Genomic DNA, 12,752 nt, shown 5'->3' with positions numbered 1-12,752 from the left:
ACCATAAGTCAGATTTTGCCCTTGTTCAATTACTTGATGTGAGAATGTTTAATTTTCCAGCCTGTGCTATCTGAACATAGAATCTAAACTGAATACTTAGCAGAGCACTACTGGGGATTGATTTCCCACTGAATACCATCAAATACAGCTTTATGACTAGAACTTTTTTTTCCCTTCAAATCACTTGGGTGCAAAGAAATGATACTTTTTCCTCTCTCATTTTATAAAGTTGCCTAGGTTCAAAAATATCAGTTCTTCTAGTCTTCCATGCAGCCCATTTACCTGTTGAGACAAAGTGCCTAAATTATTATACAATAGCACACATGTCGAGCAATCTATTCTGATAGAAAGCAAGCCTGAATGAACCTTTAGGTTAGCCACTAATCAAATTAGAGCTGCGAAGCCTGTTCCTCACTTGCAGCCCAAGCTTCTGCTCAGTGATGGAAATCAGGATGCTGCTGCTATCGGTACCTCCAAATCAATGCAGACTTGCACTGGTGAACAACGGAGCTAGATCAGGGGTTAGTTTAACAATATTTTTATTTCACTAACAAATTACTGCTACAGATCCTGAAATGTTTACAACAAATCATTTGTCTGCAAACTAGCTGGCAAGAACATCACTTTACACTGTTCACAGATCAGAACAGACTTACACCTGCACTTCACAGGGACAAGCATCTGCCTGAAGTGCCAGCAGCACAGATACATGCACTTAAATCACTCCTTCCTTCCTTCCTGACTGGGGGGCGAAATATATTCTAATTAAAGTCATGTGGTGAGACTGCGGTTGAACTAAATGCCCCTCCTGGATTTATCAAAAATGAAAAAGGGATGTAACCTCACTCACCAGCACCAGCTACACTATCCTATTCACAGCAAAGTGTTCACAGGGCTAGACTCTACCCCAGTTACTCCCGGTCCAGCTTTCAGGACAGCGATGTTTCAACAGAGCAGCCCTTCATTCTGGAACCTTCGTTTTGCAACATTAGCCTCCCTCTAAAGTAGCATTTTCTCTGCAATATATTATGCTGTCTAAATAAAAGCATAGTTAGAAGACTATCTCAACATATTCACTACATTTATTTAATTCATTTTGAAGTTTGTTCTCTGATTTATTTATTTATTAAACGGAAGAAACAAGATAGAATTATTTAATGGCCCGCCAGCCAGCCTTCCCCTGCCAGCTTGATGGCGCTCCATGCCGGGGTGCAGGAAGGGCGCCTTTGGGAACCCCTCTCCGGTGGCTCACCCAGAAGCCCCAAAGACACTCGTTTTGCTTGAAAGAAGCTTATAACTCTGGTTGCATGTTTCCCTTCTGAAAACCTGAACATTTTGGGTCAAATCAATGTTTGATATTAAAAGAAAAGCATTTTAGCGAGAGCAACAGCAGGTTTAAATTTTGCTGATCTAAGCAGGTACATGCTTTTTCCACTCAGTCACCAGCCCTAAAAAGTTCCCTTACTCACATTCTGTGTAAGGCGCTATGCTTGCAATGGGATTCTGCAGTTGTAAATAACCCTGGCCTCACACTTCAGCTCAGTGGTGCAGGATAAATATCCCACCCGCTGGGTAAGTGCCTGCGCTTCCCGCTTTATTTTTTCCCAGGTTTCTGAATTCTTCCCCAGCAATGTTAAAGAACATGGGATTCTCTCTCCAGAATAATTACTATTACTAATTACTTTTCGGAAAACAAATTTGTTAGGAACAAATATCTTTTAGAGTATTTCACGTCATCGGATGATTCGAGATGCATCCCCAACAACAACAAGCTCTATTTCACAACCTCTCCGTGATTTTACAGCCAAGTTGGAAACAACATCAGAGCCGTGGCAAGGTGTAAGAACGACCTTCAGTACTCATGGCACAATACCCAAACTGCTCAAGAACGTGGCAGAATCTTTGGCTTCTGATTTTCAAGATGGTTCCAATAAATTCAACAAAAAGCCCATTTCTCATTAACTCTACAGAGATAATACACTGAAAGATAAATAAATTCTTGTATACAGACATGCAAGTGTTTTACTATTTCTAACCAGGAATTGTTTTCTTTGACAAAAACTTATATGAAGTATTTCTTAAAATATTTTACTAGAATTTTATAAAATATCTCCTCTGAATAATGCACAAGGTACTCTAATACATATGCACCAAACATTTACAAGGACTTGGATCATTTATACCCTAGTTCAAAATGGTAAATGCTTTAAAAAAAAAAAAAACACCACACAGATGGTTACATCGGCCAGTTGGCACACAGGGCTGCTAGCAGAACAGAAGCTATGGCAGACCGAGCTGTTTTAACTATGCTGCTAAAGTGTCTGATAAAAGAGAAACACTCTGGTATGTTTTCATACAGCTTCCATGCCCAGAGAGAGGATCCAAACAGGTCTCTCTCAGGGTAAATTTTGTCTCATTAAGACTTCTTACAGAGATTGAGAGATTTATCTTACAGTTTCTACTTCTAACTTTAAAAACAGAAACATTGAAAACTTGATTCCTAATCTAATTTTATAGCAATAGTATATCAAAGCTATTAAATTTAATGTTAAAGATTCTGAGCATGCACTCCCTAAATCTTTCCATTGCACGGCCAAATAATAAATCCAGGAGTGCCTAAGCATACATGCAATTACCCATTTGACCACTGAGATCCAGAGTCATGGGTCTGACTGCAAAAAAAAAGTTAATTAAATGAATGCAAGACTTATATGAAAAGTCATGGATTTCTACTGCCCCAGAAATTCAGCAGACCCTAATACAACAGAAGGTAGTAGAAAATGAGTCTATGAGCAGTGATGTAATACAGGCTGATGTCCAGTGCCTTATTTCTTATATACTCTCTCATGTCTGATAAAACAATTTTCGTTTATGTTTGTTATACAAACGAGAACAAACTTGCCTGTTCAGAGTGCATAGTATATAAACTAAATATTGGATACTACTTCAGAAGAAAGTCAGGGTGGGAGCAGGACACGTTGCTTGGTTGTCGGGCACCCTTTCCTGTTTCCTTTTCATTTTCAAGGTTTTCATTGTGGTGTGCAGTAAGGCTGGTAACAGCCCTTTCAGTTGATCCTGGGAACCCATCTGTCTTAGCAGATTTTGGTACAAGTGTTTGCCTGCTGTAGTTACAGAGATAACCTTGAAATGTGAATGGAGTGTAAGTGATCTGAGTATCACGACAGCTGCCTATATCTGTTGGACCTTGTACAATAAGAAATGTAACCTACAGTAATACTTTAAGTATCAAAATTGCTGTGTCCTCATGCAACAAAACACAAACAAGGGGATTAAATAATAATATGAGGAAAATCTGGGAAAAAGGGAAATACTATCCTATTCTTACCTTAATCAAAATATTGTAAAGCCTGCATACCTTAGTAGGGCATTTGGGCACCCCCTGAAATAGCTGCTGAATTTAGGACAGGACACAAAGAAGAAGAGTCTACAAGACAGTGCAAGAATATTTACATTTCTCTACCATGGAGTTTCATCAAAGGAGTCCACGGTGAGTGCATGGCGTTATCACTTCACTCTCCCACTATGTGCAGCACATGGTATTTGAGGTGATTTGGGGCAGAGGCTAGAAGAGTATCCACTGTCCTCTCCATCAACCTTTTCCTTATCGGTTTTCACTCATATCAGACACAAGATAACAATTATAATCCGTAGCACTGGAAGAACTGGTATCTGCAGGACTGCTGATTTTCATGTAGCTAAGGCACTGTTATTATGTGTTCAAATAGAGTCCAAGTCCTACTCCAGCAAAACAGTGCAGCTTAGTTACAAGCTACAGTTCATGAGAGACTTTCAAGGTGTTTAAGCAGAACCCTGCTAGAACTCTCCTTTTCTGAGAAGAGCACAATGGAAACATTCAACTGTCAGACTTTGGATTTTCTGCTGACACTACGAACCTTGAAAAATGACGAATATGATTGTAATCCTTCCTTTGTCTCATTTTTCCCTGGTTTGTCTATTACCCTACAATTATATTTTTACTTATTGTCCTGTTTTTCTCATAACTCTGAGAACCCTTACCACGAACAAAAACAAGTGCCTCAGAGCATAAGCCAATAATCCAAAAAACATTTTAAATCCCCAAACCAGTTATTACTTACATTATAAAGCAATATAAATAATTTATACAGTAGCAAATCATGAAGTTTCAACATCTGTAACTGGTACGATTTCACCTTCCGTTTTTCGGCATACTTCTCCTTTCTTGTAAATGCTGAATTCCTGACCAAAGTAATTGGAAGAACTATTCTTACCTTCTCTTTTCTTTTTGTTAACAAGTAATAAAGGATTATTAACAAGTAAGTAAAAACTAAAGAAATTCAGGTCAGATTATTAAATTCTCCAGCTGACTTTGTTTATGTTGCTCAGACAGCATTCCTTTCCATAGGAAAGAGAATTTCTTGGGGCAAAATTTGTGTATTACTCCAGAAAGTTACATTACTTATGGATGAATACATAAAGGCACATTCACGGCTTTGATCGTCTACTAACAGTTGCTTGTGTTCTTCCCTTACAATTTGCCTTTCCCTCATGAAGGTTCTCCCCCATGATTTGATATTACCACACACAAATATAAATATTCATCTAAATTGGCAAGGGTTGGGAAAATCCATGATGTAGATATGAACTGTAAGATACGTTAGCTGGATGAACAACTGGAGGTAGAAAAACTGTGGGCAGAGTCATGCAGCATCCATGGAAAGACTCATTCAGAGCTGATCTCAAAAGCAGAAGAAACAAGAAGTGTTTGCAAGCTGAGCCCTGTAAAATTAAGGTGGAAGTCCCAAAGCCTCTGCTGAAATATCGAATAGAATAGAAAAATGTTTGCCAAGAAAGCCTAACACTTATCAGCTTGATGAATATGCCGTAGCAGAAAGCTCATATTGAGACAAACTTTCACTTAAACAGTCTTCTGGCGATGTATTGTGTTTGTTACATTACTCAATCCATTCTTTGCAATTCCAGTTATTTTCTAATCCCAATGTTAACTCTGCTGTCCTGGGGCAATCACGCCCAAACTGATTCTAGCTAGCCTAGGCTTACTTTTCTTACACTTGCATCATCTAGGAGATGTGTATTCTCATATCTGCTATCGGTTTGGTCTTCATTCTCAGTGTATCCTTTATAAAGTTGGTTTTTTTTTCCTGTGATTTTTCTGAGAGCTTATTTCTGGACTGTAGAGAAAAACTATTGCTCTCAACTTGCAGCTGAGACAGACTGCCAGCTCACTTTCGCATTCTTGAGAGAGGCACAGTTCACACCATAACACAAACACGAGCCACACGTGTTCGGGTTTGTATTTCACACTATCGCAACAGTCCTGCAAACAGTGAAAAGCAACGAGTTTATGAGACAGGCGTGATGTACAGGCATGATGTGTTGCAGATTGATGCCACAGATACCAGGCAAATATACAGGGGTATCTGGTGCCTTAGTAAGCAACTGGGTTAATGAATCCTCGTGAATCCAGGGGAGAATTTTGAAGTAACACAATAAAAGTAGTCCAGTGCTCATTTCCTTCTAGCAATATTAGCATGTGTTTACTCATAGGAATGATTTCATCAGCCAAGACCGTAATTCACTTCCTGTAACGTGATTCCCAAACCCACTGACACATCAAAGCCTGCCTCATTGTTCGCTAGTATGTTCACGGCTCTTGCTACTGCAAAGAAAGTCGGTACAGGGAACACTCACTGAACCCAATTAACTACTTAAACAGCAGGAAAGCAATGAAAAAAATCTATTCAAGTTGAAACTGTAAGTAGCATTAAAATGTTATTAACCCATTTAGATAAACGTAAACCAGATGAACATAAAATTTCTAGGAAGCCAAGTCCCACATGACCACAGTAAAATAGATGAAATCACAGCTCAGAATTTCTTGTTTCAGGAAAGGAAGGGTAAACAAGCTCTCTCCTAGGCGTTTGCAATGGTAATGTTTATTAAATTTGCGAAGACTGACATCTCGTGAACAGGAGATCAAACCAGGATTTTCAGGTAAAGCTGCAGAAGCTGTATTAACACTTAGGGATAAATAACCAGAGCCTGATAAAGGGCTGGTGGCAAGAGTAGCTCTAAAATAGGAGCTGGCTGGATGGTCTGCAACAGCCTTCTGCAGAGCTCCTCTGCTCATTAGCCTGTCTGCTGTTCTCAAACATTAATTCTTTATTCTTTGCTGGCTCTGATAACATAATTCCTCATCAGAATCCTTCAGCTGTTCTCCCCAGCACCAGTCCTCTTACTGAGCTCTCCCTAGACAGTGCTGTTTTGCCTCTTCCATTTCTACTACCTTCTCTGAACTAGGTTTTCAGTTATGTCACTGTTTTTCCCCCCACTCCTAAAAGACTGTTCCAATCCAGTCCCCTTTAGCTCCTGTCCTCATTTGTCAGCCTCTCTCTCCCAGCTCCCTTGGCTGTCTTCATTCTTCTTTCAACTCCCACAAGCTTCCTGAATTTCCCCTTACCTGCTCTGTTATCCTGCTTTATTCATTGCTTTCCTCTTTATTACACCTACTTCCTCCTGCAGCATTTCGCTCTATCGCAGCAAGAGCATTCCCTTTGGATTCTGCACACACGATATTGTAATTAGACTATTATTTCTCCTTCCTGTCTCCAATCTTCCTTTTACCTCTCTACTGCTAAGTACTTTTCTCTTTTAACTATTTGTTGCATGTATTTTGTTGAGAAAAATAGATGTGATCAGAAAACTAATCATACAAGATGACAAAAAAAAAATCAAGTGAAACGAAAGTTGATAGAAGAATAAAAAACTTTAGTCTGAAAAAAAGGTAGTGTTTTGTATATTTTTTGTAGCATCAGCAAAATAGAGGTCTGGTACAGATAAGAGTAGGAAATACAAACGTTGCATTAATGATTGCAGAATATTGACATAATCTTGGACAGATATTTATCAAGCCTCTTCTTAACAAAGGAAATTCTACAACCTCTGTAGATAGCCTGCCATAGTGCTTTACTACTCATGATCATTAAACTTTCCTAAAGACATACAGGGTAACATTCTTAACTGAATCTAGAGTAACCTTGACTCTATAAATATCACATGCAGTCCCATAGAGAAGTTTGCTGGTTTTGTTGGTGGTTTTATTTGGTTGTGGTTTCATTGTGTTTTTGTTTTGTTTGTTTTAATTGGTTTCATTTTTCTAAACAGTATTAAGTTTTTGAAGACACATTTGTAACCCATTGGGCATAAACTAACTCAGATGATATTTATGTAGGATAAGAATATCTGCATAGGCAATGGAGTGACACAGCACTGCCTGCCCATTATAAACACCTGCTGGTGGGCGCTGCTCTCATTGAGAGAACTTGTGTCAGCTCTGTTTTCTCTGGCTCAGACCCAGGGGGTTTCATGCTGGCTTCTCACATTGCAACAGGTAACCTTTGGTACTTGTAGCTTTGGGTTAACATTGCGATGGCTGCAGACGATGTAAAATTAGGTAAAATTCATCACTTGCATTAGACACAGGCATTCTGGCATAACATCCAACCCAGCAGCTGCATTGCAGCGCTCCCATGATTAATTTCTTGGTTTCAGCAGCGGCAGCAACAACAGCAGCCCCCTTTCTTCTGCCTGCCTGACCAAGGCATCAAGCAATGGAGAGCCGTGTTGTCTTGCCTTCCCCTATCCTCTGGACTAAGGAAACCTACTTCACTGAATCTTTCTTTGCAGGCTACGATTTCCAAAATGCTTCCATTCTTTTTGCTCTCCTTTGAGATTTGTCAGCATCTTTGACACCATTGTGTCGGACATCAGTATGACATCCAGAGCTGAACATTATTTCTGCCTTGTTAGCACCAAATAGCACTGATTAATGACCTCCTGTTTCTCACATAGGAGACATTCTCACACATCCCCAAGCGAGCTGCAGCTTTCTGAAGTAAGCAGCCACAGTCCTGACAAACTGGCACACAGCCTGCTCCTGATCCACTGTATTTCAGGGCCGATGCCATGGCATGCTGTGAAGCCAACAAATGCCCTAATCTATTTGTGCTGAGGATTTTTGCTTTCTTAACAGATTATACTGCGCCTGTCTTCACGAAATTCTGCCTTTTTAATAGGGGATCATGCCTCCAGTGTCTTCAAGATGAATTGGAATTGCAATCATTTGCTTCAGTTTGTGTAAGAACTCACTTTCAACTCTACTATTTTAAGTCTACTGCTCCTAACAAATACATCCTTTAGACCAGGGCCCTGAACAAACCCAGAACAAACCATTTCAAGATCTGCTTGAAGTGTCCTGTCTGACAGAGGATGTGGCTCATTTGGATAAATTTGGGTTGGTTCTCCCCTTCTTCCCCCCTCTTTTTTCCTTACTGAGAGCGATTCCCAATTTCCCTTCCCTTCCCTTACTGCTTTATTATTAATTTCTTATATATTTATGGAAACTCTTCATTTCATAGTCTTTACTAGTCCTAGATTTGCTGTGATCTCTCATATTTCTGATTTCAACTCTGAATGAGGAAAACAGATATTCTACTTCAGGACAAAATTGGATTCTAACACAGATTAAAGTGCACAGATTCCCTTTCTATCAAGGCAGCCACTAGACCCGAACGTTCCTCTACGACAGACAAATATCCTGAAACCTTTGTGCAGGCCCAGAAACGATTCAGACTTTGACAAGCATCCTCTGACACTATTCAGTGCATGAACTCTAAGTGAGAAATTCTCCTAAATAAAGGAAGAAAGCGATACCTAAATGCTTAGAAGTCAACTATTCATTACAGGTTTTTTGAAGTAGCTCTGCCACTTGGATACAAATCTATAACTTGACCAGACACAGACTGAAGCGCGAACAAAGCAAATGAGTGAACTAGCTAGCATGGGAACTGAGATTAAGTTTAGGAAAAAAGCATTTTTCTTCTCACCATCATCAATTTTCTTTCAGTTTCCAAAAATCTTCCTAAGAAAAAGCCATAAGTGTTCCATTTGGAAGATATTCATTACATTGTAAAGGTCGACATACAACATCTACAGCATGAAACTTGCCTCCAGAAATGTTTGCAGTAACTCTGGGTTTGTGCACGTTTCTTGGCATACATAAGCTCCTTATAGTTTCGAGTAGCCTCAAAATGATGAGTTACACCAAAAATGCATTCTCACTTCAGATCAAGTTCTAAACTCCATGCTGAAGATTTTATGAAGGAAAAAGTCCTTTCTGTCCGATAGGCAGCAGCATATAGAGATAAACATGACAAAATGATTGTCATGTTGCACTTGAGCTGTACCCAGAGCGTGATTAAAGGAAATCTATGAAAGAATTAGTGAGTGGATAAAATCAACTTATTTATGGAAGTCACACTGGCTGCAGTTATACCACATTCTATACGTTTATAGTGTACTTCTGTGAAGTTCTTAAACTGGTGCAGTTTATAAACAGCAATTCAGAAAACTCTTCTGAAAAGACTTCTAAAAATAGCTTATAACTTTGGGCACTCAACCTCAAGCACTTGCAGCAACTACGTTCCAGCAGCTCTTAGATCTGAGCCTAATAGATGGAAAATTCATCATCTCGTCTCACTATTTTCCTTTATCAATAAGGAAAAAAATGAATGGAGTAGGCAGTTCATCTAAAACATTTATTTTTATTTCAATCAAGGACAGTTTTTATTTCAATTAAGGACAATGTAGCTACAAACACATTTTTATTCTTTACTATTCTCCTAGAACTTCATAGTCTTTCACCACTAATAAGAGATGCTTTAGCTGCAACGTATCCAAAACTAGCTTTAGAGAAAATAAACTAAATGTATATATGCAAACTGACTGTCAAAGGTAGAACAGAGCCTAGCTGAAATAATACAGCTCTCATTTGCTTTGAACTGCTGAAAGACTGTTTAGGAAGTGAATATAATTTGTAGGATGCCAGCATAGCTAAGAACCAAAATTCCATATTTTTTTTATAATAAGTCTATGCCACATCTGGGTGCTTTGGTCTGTCTGGTAGCTGTCAAGCACATGCACGTTTATGAAAGCTGATGTCAGAACACTACAAAGGCTCTCATCCTTGAAACGCTTTGGTTTAATTCTGCCATGGATTTCAAGTTTCATCATCATTACTTATAATCCAATACTATTACTAACAAAATAAAAGACGCAGTACCTCCTGCGTTCACCTAAAATTGTGACATTAATAATCAGTAATTAACAGCTAAGCCTGTCTGACAGACTTCAATATTGTCAGGACTTGTTGCAGAGTTTTGACCTAGGTAATTGGGAGACACCAGGACAGAGAAGGAGGAAGCAAATCCCACTAGTTAAGTGCCCCATAAGCAAAGTGCTGTGCAGGCCTGAAGTGTCTGAAAGCCACCCTGCACCTCTACCCAAAAAGCTGAGATGCGATTAAGTTATCCCAAGTCAAACTAGCACAAACCAACAGGCCCAGCTATCCACTCCAAATACAAGATGATACAACCACATGCTAAGCCACACCAAAACACATTTGTATCACCACGCCTCGTATTTCTTCCTGCAGGAGGGATTACAGAGCTCACACTAGTTATCTGACCCGGGGCTGACAGCAGATGCCTACAAGTCAGTCAGTCTCTCTCATTTTTGTCCCTTTTCTTCTACATTTTTCTACAATAAACTAATCAGAAGTTTGGGCTTGGCACCAGAAGAGACGTCACAACCTCCCTCTAGTGTAACTGAAAAGTTTCATTGCCTCAGTGTGAATTCTGGACTTCTGACTGTTTCACAGGATCTTCATGAAGGCTCTTTATACTGCATTTTTAAACAGAGGTTGTCTTTACTCTTTTGCCTCACATTTTCCCAGCTACCACCAAAAAATCATAAGAATAAGAAATCTGAAGCTTGTTTTTTTTGACTAGGAAAAGATACAGATCCTGGAAAAGCCTTCTAGTTTCTAGAATCTGAGAAAATATCCATAGCATGGCTCATATTTTAAATATATATATATGTGTGTGTGTGTGTGTGTATGTATGTATATATATTTGTTTGCTTTAAGATACAAAAATAACAGGTGTAGAGTTCATCTGTGCAAATTCTGAGTCTGTTTACAGAACAGGCAGAGAAGGAAGGGCAGTAGGAGACACCGGCTGCACAGAATGGCCAGCAGAAGTTTTTCACTTCAGCAAGTGCAAAATATTGGAGTTAGTTAAATCATCAGTTTTATATTGATGGATAACTGATAATTATCACATTATTGATTCCCCAAATTATTTCAGAGTAAGCGCATATTCATGAAAATATGAACAATAAAGGCAAATAAAAAATGTCAACTTTATTGGAGTGATCTGTTTGAGGATTTAGTATGCATTTTGTCTTCTCAGAATTCTTCATAACTTCCTTTTCAATGACAATCCAAAATCTTCAATTCTATTTGGGAATATAACACATTTCAAGTTCTTTGACTTTCTGAAATGAACTCTACAGAAAAATGAAAAAGTTCATAGATGCTTGTGATGCTGGTAATGTTCAGCTAAGGAAAGGGCTTTTTTTCTGGCCAGGAAAAGAATACACAATGAATAGGCAAAATATTCTCACATACACTTCAGAGATTAGCAGAGATTCAGTAACATAAAGGAAGTAGCAATAAGATTTAATTTGTCAGATGAAATAAAAATAGCTGTGTCAAGACTTAAAGAAGTGCTATAAAAATCTGACTAGTTTTGACACACGACTTAATTACACTCATTTATTTTTTTTTGTATATCTAAATGTGGTAACAGAGATCTATTTTTGAAGATCAATTCTGACATCTTCCTGACAGCCCCAGAGCTGCTACTCCCAAAATCATGCTACTTTGTCGTCTTTCTCAAGATACACGAAGAACCTGATTAAAGATCATGCAAGTTTTCCTTTACTTCGGCATCTACCCTCAAAAAGATACAACTATCTTTGATCCACATCAGAGGCAACATGGCCAGACTGCTTTAATGCTTTTTCTTTTTCTAAAACGTTGATATCAGGTATTTTTAAGGCATCTTTTTTTCTGAAAAGTGACACCCAGAAGTGACAATATATATATATACACAAAATGTGTGCATTTGCACAAAGTAATGTGCAATGATGTCTTTTTATTTTTCTTCTCAAACAGAAGTACAAATTAAATTACACTGGTCATCAGTGGGCTAGGGTTTCATGCCTGTCATTTTGCCAAAGACATTGCTGAAGAAGGAATTGCATGAACAAAGAAAAATGATCATAGAATCACCTAGATTGGAAAAGTCCTTCAAGAACATCAAAATTAAAATCCTGAGACTATATTCACCAGTAGCATTTCTCATTACACTGACAGCTCTTTTTAAGGTCTCTGTTCATTCAGAGGGTTGAAGTCTTAGATACATACTGTCAGTGCCAAGAGAAAAACATCAAAACTGGATGAGAAGCATGAATGTAACTTTAAGACTGCAACTTGATACAGAAATGGTTTGCATGCATAAACACCTTGGAAGAAATTCCAAGTCAATACAAAATATTTCCTCTAAAAAATATGTATATGCACACTATATTGAAATGGTTCCAGAAGAGTCTTCTGAAAAAAAATCAATAATTTGTGGTCCAGACCAAGATCTGCATCTCTAGAAAACAACAGTTCCCTAAGCTCTGTGAACTCCCTCTACCGTAAGTAATGCAAGAATTGAACAAATGAAACATGTATGTTATGCTTTATATATAAATGGCCTTCCCTAAAATAATCAATAGAGTATTATCCTGCTGAGCCGGCCAGAGCAGCATGGCAGAAGGGCATA

General features: G+C 38.5%; 1 long non-coding RNA gene across 1 annotated transcript; it reads left to right on the top strand.

Moving 5' to 3' along the window:
- Positions 1–5,495: 5,495 nt before the first annotated feature.
- LOC308178536 lies at positions 5,496–11,279 on the top strand. The gene is made up of 3 exons (XR_013939806.1): positions 5,496–5,775; positions 8,054–8,157; positions 11,061–11,279. It is a non-coding gene; the product is annotated as an uncharacterized lncRNA (long non-coding RNA).
- Positions 11,280–12,752: the final 1,473 nt, after the last annotated feature.

This window comes from Anser brachyrhynchus (genome assembly GCF_964034855.1).
Source record: "Anser brachyrhynchus genome assembly, chromosome: 15".
NCBI lineage: Eukaryota > Metazoa > Chordata > Aves > Anseriformes > Anatidae > Anser > Anser brachyrhynchus.
This window is presented reverse-complemented; position numbering and strand designations above follow the sequence as displayed.